Source organism: Lagenorhynchus albirostris, chromosome 17 (genome assembly GCF_949774975.1).
Source record: "Lagenorhynchus albirostris chromosome 17, mLagAlb1.1, whole genome shotgun sequence".
In the NCBI taxonomy this organism is placed as follows: Eukaryota; Metazoa; Chordata; class Mammalia; order Artiodactyla; family Delphinidae; genus Lagenorhynchus; species Lagenorhynchus albirostris.
This window is the reverse complement of record NC_083111.1, coordinates 61,425,219-61,445,511: the sequence shown is the minus strand read 5'-3', so window position 1 is coordinate 61,445,511 and position 20,293 is coordinate 61,425,219.

The following is a 20,293-nucleotide window of genomic DNA, read 5'->3' as shown; positions in this document are numbered from 1 at the left end:
AATTCCAGAAGAAAAGTGAGTAAATGAAGAAGTAATACAAAAAAATTGCCCAGAACTGAGTAACATCAGTTTCCAGATTGAAATGGCTCATGGGCAATGCCCAACACAGTGAATAAAAGAAAACCCACACCAAATACAGTATGATAAAATTTCAGATACCGGATATACAGAGAAGATCCTAAAATCAGAATGAAGTTGGCTCAGAAGACAACAAAAGGACATTACAAACATTCCGAGGAAGCATGTCTTCACCTTCAAATTCCAAATCCTCCCAGGTCTTTTTTTTTAAAGATGTCTTTTTTTTTTTTTTTTGGATGTGGACCATTTTTAAAGTCTTTATTGAATTTGTTACAGTATTGCTTCTGTTTTCTGTTTTGGTTTTTTGGCCACGAGGCATGTGGGATCTTAGCTCCCCAACCAGGGATTGAACCCGCACCCCCTGCATTGGAAGGTAAAGTCTTAACCCCCGGACCGCCAGGGAAGCCCCATCCTCCCAGGTCTTGATCAAGTGAGAGAGTAGCATTAAAAATATTTTCAGATATGCAAGGACTCAAAAAGCTTACCTCCTAGGCCCTGTTACTCAGAAAAGTACTGGAAGATGTGCTCTTGCTAAACAAGGTAGTAAACAAGAAAGCTCAAGACACGAAACCAAGAAATAGGCCACTGAGTATAAAATGAGATGAATAGAAGTCCCAGAACAGTGAGAGACCTGGCCTAGAAGGCAAATGCTCAGATTTGGGCAAGAAGATGAGGGCTCCAGGAAAGAGTTGGAGCTGATAGATTATCAGATGCATTTGACAACGTGGAGAATTATGTGTGTGTGTGTGTGTGTGTGTGTGTGTGTGTGTGTGTTGGGGAAGGGGTGGTAGAGTAGATCTTTCAGAGCCGTAGGGAAGAGGTACTGATCAGCACATAAGAAAATTAATCAAGTAAAAAAAAAAAGACAACATAAACTCCAGGAAAAATAAAAAGAAAGGAAAATTTGCTGAGCAGAGAACAATATTCACATAGTCATAAAATATAAACACACAGTCTGACTTAACCAAAAAATGTGGATAGAAATAATTTTAAAGGACAGGCTTATGAGTGAGACTTTGTGTGTTAGTGTCTGTGAGGAGGGGTGCTAGCCTTTATCTGCTGGAATATAAGTAGTCAGTGCCTCAAATTGATAACATGAAAAAATAAAATCAGTGCATTATGAAATTAAGGAGGTATATTCTAGAAAAAACAGCTAAGCGAGTCAAAAGTAGCTGCTGTTGGGAAAGAGAATAAGCCCTTTTCTACTATTTGGCTTTTAACGATGTTTATGTATTGCTTTGATAAAAATCAAAGTTCATTAAAAATAAAGAGCATGGATAAGATTTTTTAAAAAGGTATTGAATAGATCTATGCCACTGATGACTGGTTCTTATCCGCGGCATAGAAGTCCAGGATAAATTAAAAAGTGGAATATGCTGCATTTTTAAAAAAAACAAGCATCTGAAGATGTCAGACTATTCAGTCATACTTTGCTGAATTTTATTGGGGCAGGAAGCAGAGAATATGTTATAATGACCTTTTTGCATTTGGAAATTCTTGAAGATCTCTGATTATATCCCTATGAATGTCAAAGGTTTATTGAACTAAATCCAAACTAGCAAAGCAAATAAATTATGAAGAGATTTTTTGGCATTAGGGAGAATTCCTTTGTTTTTTTGAAGTGTTTGTGAGAATTCCTTTAAATAGCAGCCTCCTCTGGTACACTGAAGTTTTAGTAGATATCAACCTCTAGCAAGAATCTAGGGAAGATCAAAAGAAGAGATACTTAAATCTAAAAAGCTAGGAGTTGCTGCTGTTCCTTGATTTCTCAGGAGATAAGATAAAGCAGCTCTGACACGCAGTGTGAGTTAACAGGAGAAGACTTTCTTCGCCAAAGTTTGACATCTGTGCCGCTTGTGAGGAGCAGACCCACGGCTTTATTAAGCAGGGTGCATGTTTACAATCGTTGAGTGCAATGACCAAACATGTGAACTCTTCCCAGCTTGACTTGGAAACTGCTGAGATTCAGAAACTTCCAAACCACTGAAAACATTTTTTTAAAGAAAGAAAAATCAATCCCCTTGAACAGAGCTAAAGGTGAAATTTACATCACTTTGGAAAAATTTCTGGCCCTTCTTGTTGCAAAAATAATGTAACTGTGAGAGTTGCCTTCACTGGCAGGAAAGTAGCAACCTGTACTGTCCTGAGGAAGTAAACACAAAGGGTAGGTCGTCTTGAAGCCTCATTAGGCAAAGCTCGCTTAAGACTAGGTCCCCAGGGCTCTGTGAGTGGCTGGCGATAGCCAGCCCCTTTTCTGTCACCTGAGCCTGAAAATTCATCCGCAAGGGATAAGATGACAGAGCTGGTTAAAGAGCAAGGCTGAGAACAGCTCCCTCTCGGTGCATTTTCTCACCTTTGTTGACTTCTAGAAAGCTACCGCCTCTGCCATCAGTACCTCCAGCACATCCTAATGTCTACTCGAGGCATCCCCCTCCCCACCCCCAGGTGGGCCGATGCATCCAGTTCCCCCAGAGTGTTTGGGGAAAAGGAGAACAAGAAAATCGAAGCAGCAGCCTCTTTTGTTGCTATTCCAGAACAGAAGGACATTTCAGAGTCTTTAAGGCATCTCACCAGGGAGAGAAGATTCCAGTGTAGCAGGAAGGAGGCCGGCAGTGTTCTGCAGCAGATTTAGATTTACACAGGGCCGGTGAGAAACAGCCGCTGGCTCTGTCGGCGCCGAAAGGACGTATGAGCCCTGAGCGGCAGCTGGGCAGCCTCTTTTTGCAGGGAACCTAGGAAGAGGCCTTCCCGCCTAGTTTCCCTGTGAACCTGGGCAGCCCCTCCTTCCCCCACCCCTTCCCTTGCTAATTTCAAAGGCCCTCACAGATGCCAAGGCCAGCAGCCAAAGCTGGCTGAGAAAGTTCAGCAAGAGAAGAGCTCGAATGATTCGGGATGACGATTCCTTCTCCTTCATCTGCTGGGTATTAATAATAGTCACTGCTTCATGGGGTTGTTGTGAGGATTAAAGGAGTTATTAAGTGGAAGATGATTAGAAGGATGTGTGACCCAAAGAGTGTTAGCCGTCTTTAGTCATAGTAGCTGTGGCAGTATTCAAAAGATCAGCAAGAACGTGAGAGATGAAATTACACTTTATCTAAGGAGGCAGTTGGGTGACCAGATGACTCGATATTATCTGATTGAAGTGAAGTGTCACAGCTTTGAATGAGGACTTCTGTGCTGGAGGAAATGGGTCAACAGAGCCCTGCAAATGAAGCCTAGAGAGGTTACAGAAACTGAACCCATCGGAAGTTGGCTGTTGATTACAGAACCACTGAATGTAGGAGAATAAGTGTTACTAATTTATTCATTTATGAATATTTTGGAGACTTTGGTCCAAAGCCTTCTTGAACAGTTGAGAACATTGAGGGGTCAGGTTAGATCAACTTTTCCTAAGGACATGCCCCCCAAGAAAGTAGGAGACCCTCAGAAAGCCTTTGTCTTTCATTCCACAGTGTCCTCCTATGAAAAAAAGGTTGCAGGATGGAAAGCCCACTCTTCCTCAGTTTGTAGCCAGTTTTGAGCCTTGACAGTGATACAGGAGGGACACAGTCTGGCTCCTTTAAACAAAGGTAGAGCAGGTGATTTCGTTACATGTAAAACTTGGTCAAGTATGCTACCTACCTCTTAGAATTGTGAGGATTCAAAGGTGCTTGACCCAGAACCAGGTAACTGATCAATAAATGTTGATTTATCCCCCTCCTGAGAGGGATTCATAGTAGTTTCTGTGGAACGCAAATAGTATTGTCAGAACTGAAATTTGCACACAGTACTCTCAGACTCCAACGCCTGCTCCCAAACTCAACTATAACGTAGGCAACTGTGGTGCAAAGCAGAATCGAAGCAGAGAGAGAGATGCGAAAAAGTTGTAGCTCTGTGTCCCAAGTACTGCTCAAATGCTCACATGAGATTCCAAACTTAAGAGAGTAAATTAAATTCTTAAGTTGGCACTGTGGTTGCAATGAGACGCTAATATATATTGCTTTTGTATCCATTCTGGACTGGTCTGAATTGCCAGTATCGTGTTCAGTGCACAGGGAGCCCAAGGGAGAAGCCCCGAGTGAGGGAGATTGGCCCAGGCATGTTGGGAGGTAGAAAGTGGGAACTGGCTCCTGACCTTCAGCTGCGATTCCCCAGGCAGTCACTTAGCTTGTGAGAACCACAGTGCATTCAGCAAAAGTCTTCTTTTGTCAAGGATGAATGGGAAGAATCCCTCTGGAAAAAGATGGCAGCTGAAGAATAGAAGGGGAAATCAGGGCTCTTAATATAAGGAGCTGCAGAACTGGTACGCTGAAGAGGTGAAAAAAAACCTCTTTATGTGCCATTAAACAATTTGCATCCTTGGAACAGGGCTGGATCCAGAAACTTCTAATATACGTTTCTGGAGATCTGGTGTCTTTCCCACAAATGCATGTGCCCCTCCCCTACCATAGCTCAGCATTCATTCATGCAACAAATACTACTACATGCCAAGTGGAGTTCTAGGTGCTAAGGAAATGATAGTGTTTCGTTGTTGTTTTCTTTTGTTTTAATGTGGACAGAGCTCATGGGTCTTATATTCTAGAGAAGACAGACAACAAACAAGGAAAGAAATACATAATAAAATACCAGGCTATGGTGTGGAGAAAAGGTAAGCAGGGTAAGACATAGGAAATGTTTGGAGATAGCTGTTATAAACTGGGCTGTCAGGGAAGGGCTTTCTGATGGATGATCTTTGATCAGAGAATGATGGGAATGAGCAAGCAGGTATCTGGGGAAAGAGAATTCCAGGAGATGGGAAGGCAAGTGCAAAAGCCCTGAGGCAGACACGTGAGGGATGTGGGCTGGGGCTGGGGTCGTCAGAGCAGTGACAGCAAGAAGGAAAATGCAGGAGATAAGATCAGACAGAGGCAGGAAGCAGAGCAGGCGGGACTTGATGGCAGGGAAGCTTGACTTGTCTTCTGCGAGAAAAAGTCTCACTTCTCATTTATGTTTCAATAGTATCATTTCATCCAAGATGAAGGCCAGAATGTTTGGTTCCTAAACATTCCAAAAGGAACAGTTCATTAGTGCAGAAAAGGAGCCAGTAAAGAGGAGGGTACCTTGTAGGAGAGGTGTGTTTACATTCCTTCAGATTTTAAGTGAACATAATTCCTACACAATAGAGGTCTGCTTTCAAGCACGATAGGATAGCTGTCCATCAACCCCTCTCTGCTGTGGGGATACAAAAGGAGGAGAAATTGTACATAGAAAGCTCAAAATAAGCAGGGGTTTGTTTGACTAATGTCTGAAAAAGTCATATAAAAATTAACTAGTGTCGATGGCAGGGCAATAGATAAAGGAGGCAGGAGTCCAGTGGTTGGCCTGGGAAAGCCACACCAGTATTTAAAACTTCCTAGAAATGGCCCACAAAGTGGATAATCCACAGGTGAGTAACAAGCGACTGAAATACAAGTTAAGAGAGCAGTTTTTTGTTTTTTTTTTTGCCTCTCCCGTTGCGGAGCACAGGCCCCGGATGCGCAGGCCCAGTGGCCATGGCTCACGGGCCCAGCCACTCCGCGGCACGTGGGATCCTCCCAGACCGGGGCACGAACCCGCGTCCCCTGCATCGGCAGGCAGACTCTCAACTACTGCGCCACCAGGGAAGCCCCAAGAGAGCAGTTTTGATGAAACAACCTCCAAAGCTTTTTAAGCGATTTTTCAAAAGAAAACAAATTGGCTTGAGCCTCCTCCTAAAATAGGCAGGTATCTAGCAAACTATTGATATAATGATCTTGGGAGGTTAACACAAGCCTTGCTCTGGCCTTTTGCTTCTTGTTGCTCTCCTTGTAAAACCGTGGTCTCTGGAGTGTTGATTAGGAATAGCTTTGCTTTTAACAGTTCAGAATCCTCCCAATACTGTGGCCTTGATGTGGAGAAACCCTTCGTATTATGACACCTTTGGACCTTTGAATCTCCGAGCCACCAACGTGTACAGTCCTGATACCTCGACGCTTCTACTATCGTCATTCTCAGTCCTGAAACACAGGAACTGGGTCTACAGAGCCCAGACTCTGGAATCGAGCTGCCCGTATTTAGACCTTGGCACTGAACCCTGGCTCTGTATTTACTGGTTGGGCTTGGATGTACCTAGATTTCCTCATGCATAAAATAAGGGAAAATAATAGAGTACTTGTAGGAGCTCAGTGTAAATACAGACACACACACACAGAGTAGTGTGTGATAAAAAGAGTTCCTTAATGCTAGTTATTCATATAATTAGTGATATCAGCTTATAGTTTGGTTATTTCTCTTTCTTTAATTCCTTCCTTCCCCTTTTTCTTTTCTTCTTCCTTCTTCTAAGATTTCTCTCTTGTTGTTTGTTTCTTCTTTTCCCTTATTACCATCATTAATCTTCATCCTGTCATTATTGTTATTGTATCCCAAGAATAGGCTGTAGACCCACTTGATTTTGGCAAATAATATGGCAGCATGATGGTGAGTGGAATGTAGGCAGAGTCAATGCTAGTACTTTACAGATGACACAGAGGCTAATAAACACACCCTCTTATAATCCCTGGCCCAGAAGGAAGGTGGGTGGAGGAAGGGGCGAGGGAGGGGAGGCGTGAAAGGGGAGGACGGAGGGGGAAGGTGGGAAGAGAATAGGGCGAAGAAGAGCCACAGAAAATCCCGAGGGGGACAATACCCACAATGTACAGAACATAAACATGAATTATTTCCTGAAGTGCTTTACCGTCTTATCACGGGGATAATTTATCCTTGATTATAAGCACTACTGCAGTTAACACTTCAACATAAATACGTGCATCAGGAAAACCTGCTTTTGTACGAATGAGGCCCTTATGGGCCACCGTAAAGGTTGGGAAGATGTAAAAATGGAGTGGGAGGTGGAGACCAAGAGAACACTGGAAGCTTTAGGGAAATGGATGAGCAGGTTGATACAATATCAGCTAATGGGGTGCATCTGAGGCAGATAAAAAGAGCACTGGCTCACAGGAGGAAAGTCAGAAAACGCTCCATCTTTGGGGAGCAGCCGTGTCATCTTGGCCGTGACGAGCTACAGTATGTCTTGCTGGCGGTACATTTTACAGTGCTGGATGGCATCGGTGAGAGTGAAGAATCCTTATTTTGGTTTTCAGGTGACGCCAGGGACTGCAGAGAGAGACGTTTTCTTCTGGAACTGGGGAGATGGACCTGAAACCCAGAAAAAACTGAGCCATTACCTAGAGATAAAGGGATGAACTCCCTGGCTGGGAGAGGGGTAGGGAAATGGACAACCAGGCTGGGACTCAGACTCACACCATCCCACTGAGCGCCAGGTGCTTCATCCGTCTCCCGACCGGAGTGTGCGTCTTCTCGCTTGCTTACATCCTGGTCCTGGAACCTGACCTGCGGCCGAAGGAGAGGTAAGGTTCTGCCCCATCTCACCATGTGAACTTGGGCAAATTGCTTACCCCTTCAACAGCTCAGCCTCCTAATCTGCAAAACGGGCGATGGAAGAGTGCCTTCAGATCAGGTTAGTGTTATTAAACGGTGTCCTTTGGAAGCGCCTCAAGGACAAAGGTCTCGGGACAGGGAGAGTGGGAAAAGGTTGTGTTTCAGTTTTCCTTACATCCACATTCATCCCCTGCCCCGCCGCCGCCATGGAGAACAGCTTTTTCTTGCATGAAATATTTGTTTGCACTGCAGGGCAATGTTAGGTCTGCGAAAGGCTTTTCAAGACTAAGATTGAAAACCCACCGGCGTCGGCCATCTCTGGGATTGCTTCTGCCTCTTATTTCCTGTTTCTGTTTTTCATGAGGTGACATGAGAGTACCGTGTGCTGAACACACGGCGGGAAAAAGGCCCAGAGAGAAGTAAATTGGAAAAATGAGTGTGTGGAGGGTACCAGGGCTTTGGCTGAGGGAACCCCCAGGGCTTGCTTAGGAAGAGGCAGAGGAAGGGTCTGCGTCTCGCTGGAAGGGGTCGTTCTCCCCTACCCCCCCACACAGTGGTCTCTCTCAAATGCAAAATTAATTCCTCCTACTTTAGATTACAGGAAGAATCCGGTTTGGAGCACCTACTTCTTACTAAGAGTGTGCTATGTAGTCTATAATTTAAGATATATTACCAAAGACAGTATGATAAAAATAGGTGCTGCTAATTGCCGTAATTGGGATACACATTGCAGGGCTGGTTCCCTGCAGGGATGGTTGCTGTAAATGCTCAGCTTGCTTTATCGCCAGTGGGCGGCAGAGCTTCAGATATTAGCATATTGTTATAATAGGTTACCATTGAGATTACTGGTGTTCAAAATATGTGGATTCTAGAAATCTCATATTATAAAAACCCCTCTTGTAATTGCATAGAGCACTGCAGTCCAGGGAACTCAGCAGTCTGTACTCTTCACAGTGGTGCCTGAAGCTTGATTCTGAAACTGCCCTTTATCTGGCGGTGGATCCTGCGATAGCCTGATTCATCCTCTAAAATGAACAGAATCTCCGCTTCCAGAACACCGTCACTTTGGTTTATGCAAGGGCATGGTCAGAACAACTAAGAGGGCAAAGTTTGGGGAGTTCATCCAGATTATAGAGCAGGTTGTACGCCTCTTTTGTTCCTTTGCAGACTTTGGTTTGAGGCCTGTTTCTGATAAAACCTGGGAGCAAAGTTTTGGGGGCAGAAACTTACATGTTTGCCACTCACAATGGTGGATGCCACCAGCAGCGTAGTTATCACCTAGGAGTTTGTTAGAAATACAGAATCGGGCCCACGCCAGACCTACTGAATCAAAGTCAGTATTTTAATGGGATCCCAGGCGACTCATGCACATTCTGTTACAGACTTCACCTACCTCTGACTTTAGTTGTTGATACCAAAAAGAATCCAATAATTGTGAAGCATGAGATTGGTTTAGGCCAGTTTGCAACAGAAAGGAGAGTTTCCAAGGATTTTATGCTGAGAGGAGCTGGGAAGGAAGAGGGAAGGAGAAGCAGGGACGGACGTAAAGCTTAGTAAAGGTTGCAAACTCACATGCTTCCATGGACAAGGCCAGTATGGGAAACAAGGAAAGTGGGCGTGATAGGAACTACTGCGACCTGGAGAATTTGTGCCGCTTTCAAACACAGCCATCACTGCTCCGCTCTGGACGGTTGCCACACAGAAATGTGGGCCCAGCATTGTCAGACCTTCTGACTTTTTCAAGAGCCTGGAACATACATTTTAATGGGAAATTCTCTCATTTTTATTCAGTGAGGCCCAGTAGACTAAATCTAATTCTATCAGCTAATAACAGCTGAGCTTACACAGTCACTAACTGCTTAAAAGGGCTGTGGCAAGTCACTTCTCTCTATTTCTATTTGTGCATTCCTTTCATGGGTTATTATTAGAGAACATGTAATTTCCCAAATCCATGAGGATAATAATGATGTGCTTGGGAGACCTGAGCCAAAGGCTCTGAGCATGCATCGCTGGTTTCAGTTGGAGATGATATCCCTTGGAAAGCTGGAAACCTGCCGTTTTCTTATGGGGTCTCGATTTTCTGATGGTGAATCCAAGGGTTTGGAAAACACGCTACTTAACCATCCATTGCTATGTGAACAGGTGGCTACTATAAGCTTTGCAATTTGGTGTTATGTAACTGAGTTCAGAGTTGAGGTGTTTGATTGATAGAATTTTATTTCTCTAGGGAGACACCAGGCATTGGGAGTGAGCAGTGGTAGAGGGTGGGAGAGCTCGGAACCCCCAGGTGAATGCAGTGAGCTGCTTCCCTGGGGATGTGCCTCAGAATTGGTCATTTTCAAGGCTTTGTCTAAAGATCACCTCCATTAAAATCGCTTGGAGTGTATTTTGAAATGCAGAATCCCAGGTGTGATTACAAATCTGCTAAATAAAAATCCAGGGAATGAAGCTATGAAAAAATTTTAACAGACACTCCAGATCATTTTTATAAAAATTAAAATTGTAGGGCAGTAGCATTTCAATGAGATAATGCTAGGTGGTAGCTGATTGTTCTCCATTTCTACTGAAGATAGAGTAAAAAGAAATGCACTTAATCTGCTGCAGAAAGAATGAGACCGTGTTGGACAATAGGATTGAGATGCTTGAATGACAGTATCATGCCAGTGAGAGAGCACCCCTGACTTAGACCAGGTCCATATGTTGTCCTGTAAGCCAGTTCTGTGGGAGGAAAAATACTATGACTTGTAGTGTCTCCCTATTTCTGTGGTGCAAATACTCCCATCATGGCCAATTTCTTGCTACCAACATGTCATCACTGAATGGGAAGTTGGGAAGGGACGTGAAGAATTGGCTCTCATGAGCCTGTACCAGCTGGCTCTAGCTGACCACAGGCAGCCCCTCACAAAGCAGTCCCAGAGGAAAATGTAAGTGCATGGAACAGTTAATGCTGTCAGTACATACAGGAACTAGATATAAACGTAGCTATGTATCTAAATGTAATTATATATATAAATGTAAAAAAAGTATATATATATATATATATATATGTGTATATATATATAATTAATATAGTTTAACCACATAGACATTTATACGAAATCCCACTGCAGTGTTCCAGATAGCTAGGTTGGGCTAGGTGCAAGGTTTCTTTACCTGAAGCCAGTTTACACACCTGGGGCTGTGCTTCCCAAAATGTCCATGTGAATCACCTTTGGATCTTGTTAAAATGCAGATTCTGGTTCCATAGGCTGTGGGGCGTGGCCGGAGAGTCTGTGTTTCTAACAAGCTTCCAGGTGAGGCAGTGATGCTGGTCCATGGACCACTTTGAGAATGTCAGCCGAGAGTCAAAGCAAGTTGACTCATTTTGCCCCTTTCCCTTGAACGCAAATCAAAGCCTCAAAACTTATATTCCAAGGGGTTGAAAAGTCATACCTTAGTTAGCACCAGCGCAAACAGAGATGGAGAGCTCCAAACATGAGAAAAATTGTCCTGGTGTTTGGTTAACCAGTTCCACGATGTTCTTCCTCAGGAAGGGAGTAATTGGAATGGGTAGAAAGATTTCTTTTGCCTAGGGACCAGAATCAAAGGGCAGTTCCCTGCCTGTCTGTGTGACTGAAAATAGGGATCATAAACAAAAGCTGACTCTGAAATCTGCTTTACTAAAGATGCCTGCAGACATGATAAATCGATTGCCTATAGAGGCCACATTGGACTTGGGAGGACCAGGGACATCCACTGTAATGAGGGGTTCTGCCTGATGTCCCTCTTTTATATGTACCACTTCAGGGTTCCTAAACAATCTTTAAGGATTAGGACTGGCTCTTGGGGCTAAGAAAACCAAGTTTGATAGTGAGACAATAAATCTCTCTTCCGATTGAACAAGAATAGAGTGTTTTGAGTGTTTATGGGTGTTAAGCATTGTGCTAGTGTTTCGCCTGCTTTTTTTTTTTTTTTCCAAGTCCTCCGCCAGTTATGCAGGGAAGGTATTACTGTCCTAATTCTCAAGTGAGAAATTGAGGCACAGTGATACGATTCAGTGTGCCTGATGTCAAAGGGCAAGTCAGTGGTGGAGCCAGAATTTGAACTCAAATCTGCTTCTGCATTTGCTGTGCATGTTTGTCCTTTTTGCGTCCTATCTGTAAACTTTTGTGAATAAGGATTATGCCTTCTCTCTTTATTTCATCATTGAACACCCAGGTAGGATCGTGTCTGTGTGTGTCTGTTGTTTATATACACAAAAAGTCTATACACAATGCTTTGTTTCTTGGAGCTCTTGGGGACTGATAACTGTGCAAAGGAAAATGTTAAATCCACATTATTTATATGCTTATATGTTCACACAGTCAATGTGTTACAAATAATTCCAAACTATTCAATAATTATTGTATATAATTTTCAATATGCAACTGATAGAATTGGCTAATAATGTACAAGAAAGTGTGTATGTGGTATGGTATGAGCACACATACAGACCACTCAAGGAGAAGTTAACAAACCCAATAGCAGAATGGAGCTGGAGAAGCTCTGTACATCGCAGTGGGCACACGGGAGAAAGACATTGAAAAGCCTGGCAAGGTCAGATCAAGATGATGGAGGAGAAAAATCCTGAGCTCACCTCCTCCTGCAGACACACCAAAACTACAACTACGTATAGAACAACTGTCTCTGAGAACAACCTGAAGACTAGCAGAGCAGATTTTCTATACCTAAGGATATAAAGAAAAGGCCCCATTGAGATGGGTAGGAGGGGCAGAGATGTGGTCTAATCAGAACCCACCCCCCCCTGGTTTGGCAACCCACAAGCAGGAGGGATATCACAACCACAGAGGTCCCCACTGAGGGGCAAGGGGTCTGAGCTCCACGTCAGGCTCCCCAGCTTGGGAAACCTGCACTGGGAAGATGAACACTCATAATATCTGGCTTTGAAAACCAGTGGGGCTTATGTCTGGGAGAGCTGGAGGGGTGTGGGAAACTGAGACTCTGTTTTTAAGGGGGCTGCACACAAGCTTACTCTCCCTGAGTCCCAGTGCAGAGGCAGCAGCTTGAAAAGCACTTGGCTCATACAAGAAGCAGAGTCACTGACTAATTTTAGGGCATGTGCTAGAGGGACAAGGGTCTATTGGAACTTTCTCTGGGTATGGAGACACTGGCAGGTCCCATTTCTTTTTGCTCTCCTTCTACCTAGCTGGCCCAGTGCTGGTGGATATCATTTCTGACTTTGGCCATCTACCTTGCTAGCACCTGTCCTGTTGCTCACCTGGGGACTTGCCCCAGCTGACACTCCTCCAAAGTGTCCCCCTGCCACATCACACCTGATGGGAAGCCTTAGACAGCACTGGTACCCCTCCAAAGCAGCTCCCACTCTAGGGGGATCAGTGCTGCTCACCAGTGCCGCCCACAGCAGCCATAGCCAGACCTCGTAGACAGCTGGGCCAGGGACCAGCCCCGCCCAGCAGAGTGTCTGCACAGCAGTTGTGGCCCAACCACAATGAAAGCATTCATGCAGCCCACACAGGGGATACCCTTAGAGCCCCTGGCTCTGTTGACCAAGGGAGATTGCACTACTGGGCCCCACAGGACACCTTCTACATGAGGCCATTCCTTCAAGACTGGGTGACTTAGCTGAAATAACTAATGCATAGAAACAAACACAGAGAGTTAGGCAAAATGAGGAGACAGGAATACCCTCTAAAGAAAAAGCAAGTCAAAACCTCAGAAAAAGAACTAAACTAAATGGAGATAAGCAATACCAGATAAAGAGTTCAAAGTAATAATCATAAACATGTTCACCAAACTTGGGAGAAGAATGAATGAACTCAGTGAAAACATCAGCAAAGAGATAGAAAATATTAAAAAAATTTGAAGAATACAATAACAAATGAAAAATGCACTAGAGGGAATCAGCAGCAGATTAGGGGATGCAGAAGAATGGATCAGTGATCTGGAAGACAGAGTAGTAGAAATTACCCAATTGGGATAGCAAAAAAAAAATTTAAAAAGAATAATTTAAGGGACCTTTGAGACAACATCAAGGATACTAACAGTCACATTATAGGGGTTCCAGAATGAGGAGAAAGAGAGAAAAGGACAGAAAGCCTATTTGAAGAAATAATGGCTGAAAACTTCCCTAACCTGGCAAAGAAAACATATCCAAGTCTAGGAAGCATAGATTTCCAAACAAGATGAACCCAAAGAGACCCAAACCAAGGCATATTATAATTAAAATGGAAAAACTTAAAGAGAGAATCTTAAAAGCACCAAGAGGAAAACAAAAATAGGTACATAAAAGGAAACTCCCATAAGACTATCAGCTGATTTTTCTGCAAAGTTTGCAGGCTAGAAGGTAATGGTATGATATATTGAAGGTAATGAATGGAAAAAACTTAAAGCCAAGAATATTCTACCCAGCAAGGATATCATTCAGAATTGAAGGAGATATAAAGTATTTCCCAGAGAAGCAAAAGCTAAATGAGTTCATCAACACTAAGTTGGACTCACAGGAAATCTTAAAAGGACCTTTTTTAAACAGAAAAGGCCATTACTGGAAACAAGATAATTATGAATGAAAAAAATCTCACTGGTAGAGGCAAACATATAGTAAAGGTAGTGGATCAACCAGCTATAAAGCTAGTACGAAATTTAAAAGACAAAAGTAATAAAATGATCTATATCTAAAATAATTGATACAAAAAATAAAAATACGTAAAATACGATACCAAAACCATAACACATTGGAGAGGGATTAAAATGTAATGCTTTTAGAATGTGCTTGAGTTGAAGTGACCATCAACTTAAAATAGACTGCTATATATAGGTTCTTATATATGAATCATGGTAACACAAACCAATAACTGTAACAGATGCACAAAAAATAAGAGAGAAAGGAATACAAACAAAACACTTAAGAAAGTCATCAAATCACAAGGGAAGAGAACAAGAGAAGAAAAGAACAGAGAAGAACCACAAAAACAACCAGAAAACAGTTAACATAATGGCAATACGTACATACCTATCAATTACTTTAAATGTAAATGGATTAAAGGTTTCAATGAAGAGATATAGGGTGACCGAGTGGATGCAAGACCCATCTATGTACTGTCCACAGGTTACTTCAGATCTAAAGACGCACACAGACTGAAAGTGAAGGAATGGAGAAAGATAGTCCGTGCAAATGGAATCAGAAAGTTGGGGTAGCAATAACATAGCAAATAAATAAATAAAAATTTAAAAATAATAATAAAAATAAAAGCCTGGCAAGTGCCTTGACCTAGTGAAAAGTCTGCATCAAGCCAGATATGAGATGCCCTTCTCAGATCCCCACCCATTCTCAGACCCCAGGAGTGTGGGTTCAACTCTGGCAAGGCCTTCTCAAGCAGAGGTCTGCCTGGCTCCCTACAGACCTCAAACTCAAGGGACACTCGGGAAAGGGAGTCGGATCACCCACGCTCTGGAGAAGGAATCTCAGTTCCACAGCACCATCAGTCTTCTTGGTAGCCTTCCATTTGTTCCTTTAAGAATAGAGCACTGGTATTAAAAGTTGTGGGCTGCTCCCATCTGAGGAAGGGTTTTCCTTCCTTATGCTTCTGCATACTGTGGGATAAACGGTACATGCTTCTTGAAGTGAGAGTCAGCTCTATCAACCTCTAATCTTTGTAAGTGTGCGGACACTGTGTATGTTGGCCCAATTCTTCTTCTTCTCTGCTTCCTTCCTGGGAAAGCCAGCATCCAGTGCCAATGACTAAATGCTATATACCCACTTGCCCAGTATCCCTTATGGCTACAGGTGGTCATGCCATTCATTCCTGCCAAATTAGATTTGAGGAGAAGTGTGTTAGGGAGTTCAGGGTAAAATTTTCTTCCCTGATGAAAAAGCGTGCTGCAGCCAAAGAAGTCCCAGCTCCCCTCCATCTTGCTTGTGGTCTGGTGGTGTAAACATGTGGTGTCTGGAACTACAACAGCCATCACACAACCATGAGACACAAGGCCTAAAGACTGAAGCCAACATGCCAAAGATGGAGGAGAGGAAGGATGGATAGAGCTAAGGTCCCTGATGTCGTTGTTAATTTAATGACCCAAGCCTGGGACCCAGACTTCCAGACTCCCTGTTCTCGGGGATAACTTGAAGTGTTTTTGTTTAAGCCATTGCTAGGTATTCTGTTGCTTGAGGTTCAAAGCATCCTAAGTGAGACACAAGTTATGTGATCTCTCTGAACCTAAACTTTCTCATCTAAAAAGTGAGGTCAGTACCACCTAGGAGAATTGGGGGTAATTAAATAATTTGATCTACGTAAGTCACCTGACAAAATGCCATCTCAGAATAGATACTCAGCACATTTTAGTTAAATGTAAAGAAAAATTGGAAGTGTGATGCACTGCTTTGGGCTGAATATGAATAGTGCTACAGCTATTTTATGAACCTTCTAATGTATAGAGTGAACAGTACAATGATTTTTTTTTTGCTTTACATTGCTTTATATTATTACTTTGTAAATATCATGTATGTGTAAATATGCATACCCACACCTACACGTTTCTTTTTTCTCCTAACATCTTTTTCACTGCTTAGTTGGGAAGCGGACTATTTCTCCCTTCTCTGGGAAGGAAGGGAGATTATCGCAGTAGAGTTCAAAGGCTCAGAAAACAGTCTGAGTACTTAACAATAGCTCTCCATTTAAGAACTCTTTCTACAGCTGGCTAGACTGGTTTAAGCCTCATCATATCAGATTTTCCTGGTAACATTTTCCAGGTTTGTATAAGCTTCAGCAGGCTACAGACTTGACGAGAACCTTGGACAGGATGCTCATTGATCTACTATGCAATCACTGTGAAACCCATCTTCCTCCCAGATGGAGGAAATGCATTGGCTGGTAAAGCTTCCTCTCTTTTGTTTCTCATCTCTTTGTCATTTCAGAAGTGGCTGTTCTCACAGACTCTTTGGTGGTTGCTGAAATTGGCTTTATTTGTCTGCTTCTTAGAAAGCAATCAACTTGTCTATGAGAATCATCTTCCATTGTCAGGCCAACAATGGCTCTTGCAGCCTCCTCTGTGTCTTCAAGTGGAATTCAAAAGGCATTGGTCTCTTCCACTTCCAAAGGGCCAGAAAGCGCCCAAGGCTCGGTTCTTGAACTGCCTGACTAAAGTACCCCTGTGTCTTCCTTCCTTCTCAAGGAAGTGTACAAAATGGCCCTTCCTCACTGGAAACTTTCAAGAGTGCTAGAGTGGACAACTTCTTATATGCTCCTCTTATCTACTTTGTTGCAGTACACTATACTGCAAGGTGCAGAGACCCATGTCTTTGGTAAAAGTGGCTGCAGGCCTATCTGACATAGGCTGGTGCTGAGTTGGACCAGCTGCCAAGGAAGGCAGCCCTGGTCCCCATACCCACATTTACCTTGCAGGCTGAGGTCATATGGTTGTGACATCTCACCAGATTCAGAACCAAAACATTGCTCAAGATTCAGCTTTCATGAGTAGTGTGAACTGGAGGCAGATGCTCAGTACAGACGGTCCCTGACTTACGACTTTTCGACTTTATGATGGAACGTGATAGGCATTCAGGAGAAACTGTACTTTGAATTTTGATCTCTTCCCCAGGCCAGGGATATGTGGTTCGATACTCTCCTGTGATGCTGGGCAGGGGCAGCAAACCCCAGCTCCTAGTCAACCACGCAGGCACGAGGTAAACAGCCGATACACTTACCACCATTCTGTCACTTTCCGTACAGTATTCACTAAATCACATGAGATATTCAACACTTTGCTATAAAATAGGCTTTGTATTAGATGGTTTTGTCTAACTTTAGGCTAATGGAACGGTTCTGAGCAAGTTTAAGGTAGGCTGAACTAAGCTCTGATGTTCGGAAGGTTAGGTGTATTAAATGCCGTTTTGACTTACAATATTTTCAACGTGTGATGGGCTTATCTGGGACATAACCCCAACAGAAGTTGAGAAAGTTCTGTATTTACATTCCAGAACATTCTGGAACATAGTCAAGCAAAGCTGCTCCTTCAAGAGTGGCAATGAAGCATGATTCTTAGGAGCATATGTTGTTTTTTTAAAAAACTAATTTAGTTAATTTACTTATTTTTGGCTGTGTTGGGTCTTTGTTGCTGCATGCAAGCTTTCTCTAGTTGCGGCGAGCAGGGGCTACTCTTCGTTGCAGTGCACAGGCTTCTCATTGTGGTGGCTTCTCTTGTTGCGGAGCATGGGCTCTAGGCACGCGGGCTTCAGTAGTTGTGGCCCGCGGGCTCTAGAGCGCAGGCTCAGTAGTTGTGGCCCACGGGCTTAGTTGCTCCGCGGCATGTGGGAGTCTTCCCAGACCAGGGCTCGAACCCATGTCCCCTGCATTGGCAGGTGGATTCTTAACCACTGCGCCACCAGGGAAGTCCCAGGAGCATATGTTTCAATCTAAGATTATCTCAATGTCTCCCGGGCAAGCTATTTCACCTTAGTTTCCTCATTTGTAAGATGAGGGTTTTAATAAAACCTACCTCATAGTAGTGTCTATAAGGATTAGGTGAGGCAGTGGTTATAAACCACAGGGCACAGAAGTTAATACCTGTTGTGTATTATTTTCATAAATTCTTTATAACCTTATGAGTCATTTATTCAAGAAATATTTACTGGGTGCCTATTATGTGCCAGGAAGATTCCCTTCTTGTTGATGTTCAGAATGATACATTCACCTTGAATGACGCGTGGCCGACAAGCCCCATCACGGGTCAGTTGTTCATGTCCTCTGAGATGCTGCTGTTTCTTCAGGAGATTCCTCCAGACAGCACTGCCCTGGCTGAAGAAGGCAATCTACCCCCACCCCCGGAAGTAAACCCCCTCTTGCCCAGCTTTTGTGCTCTGTAACCAACTGTGGCTTGTAAGAGCATTTCGGACTCTGCCCAGAGCCCTTGGAGCACAGGTGGTCTTGAATTCTAGCTACCAGGCCTCACAGAGTGGAGTGCTGTGCTCAGCCAAAGTACTGGTCTGATTTGCTGGATGCATTTGGATTCTCCTTATGGTGAAATGCCTGGTGGCTTCTGAACAAGTATGTAACTAGAGACAAGGAAAATAGATGAAAGAAAGTGCAAAAGATATCTGGGGCAGGAAAGAAAAAAGGAAGACGATGTGAGCTCTGTTTTTTCAAATATTACTTTCTTTTTCCTTTCCACGACCTGCCTGTTCAAATAGTCCTTTATAACACTGCAGAAGGAGAAAATAAGATAAAGGGTGCTACATCTTCTCCTGTGAAAGCAAGCAAGACTCCAGTCTCATGTTCTAGGAAGTCATAGTCTTGAAGTCGTGCTGGTCCTTCCACTGCCCCTGAAGGGAAAACAGTGGTGGCCATGGCAGGAGTGCCTGGCATTTACCAAGCGCTTGTATGGACCAGGCCCACGCTAAGGGCTGTACTAATATCACCTCATTGTGTGTGTGTGTGTGTGTCTGTGTGTCTGTGAGGGGTCACCTGATTGCTAAGAGGAGCTCAAGGTCTAGATCTTCCAGGGCCATTCAGATTTGAATACCATGCACATCTGTCTATGTTTTACCCATGTGTTTGAATCTTCTAGTCCGTGTACTGGTTAAGAATGAGGACATTGGAGCCAGACTAAGATTTGAATCCAATTCAGCTACTTTCTAGCTGCGTGGCCTGGGGCAAGTGATTTAACTTCCCTGGGCTTCCATTTCCTGATCTGTAAAGTGGGAGAATTAATAGTTACTATTTCACGAAGTTGTGAAGGTTAAATGAGTTATTACGTGTAGAACAGGGCCTGGCACATAAAATCTATCATTTTGGTTGATCCTCTATGATTAATTCTCCAAGGAAAATATATTCTTTGCTTTCAGTCCTCACCCCCTTTCTAGCACCTGTAAAAAGGCAAGGATAATATCTTATTCATATGATTGTTTTAATGACTTAGTGACTTAATGTATGAAAGTATCGCCCTCTGTACTGTCTGTTCATAGATGGCACTCCATCTATGATGGAGTTTGAACTCCTCTTGATATCGTAGTATAGGAGCTTATTCTAAGATTTTTGGTTTATCTTTAATTTTATGGGTGCCAATCATTAATAATAATGCATTCATTAATGTATAAATTTAATCATTAATATGGAAATATTTTGACCTCAAAAGTATTGTTTCTTGCATCAAGGATAGTGAAAAGAAAAGAGAAAGAACTGCTTAAGGTAACGTACAAAGTAAAAAGATCATTTCCTAATCAGTAGAAATTTACGAACTAAAATGAATTTTGATTCAAACAGTTTGAACACTATTAACTGAATATCTGTGATGGTTATAGCATTGTGCTGGGTGGAGGAATAGGGAAAATTCATCTGAATCCCAGGGAGCTTTCCGTCTACCTGGGCAGACAAAGCACACACATGAAGCTGGAACATAAGAGCAGAAGGTAGGGTGTGATTGACCCAGGAGTCTGCAGAGTTCAGAGATGGTGGAAATCAGTGTGGAAAGATGTGAGGGCCAGCAGTGGGTTCACAGGAGCCTTGAAGGATTGTTAAGGACTTACCCAGACAGAAGGAAGGGAGGACAGGGCATCCAGGTTGAGGAAGAGGCAAAGCCAGTGCTGGATTTGCCAGAGTGTGACATGGAAAGGCTGGGAGCAGAGCCTTCTGAAGGGCAGCCATCAGCCACCCGGGTCTGTCTCAGGCAGGTTAGAGTTTAGAATAAAACATAGCCAGAGGGCTTCCCTGGTGGCGCAGTGGTTGAGAGTCCGCCTGCCGATGCAGGGGACACGGGTTCGTGCCCCGGTCCGGGAAGATCCCACGTGCCACGGAGCGGCTGGGCCCGTGAG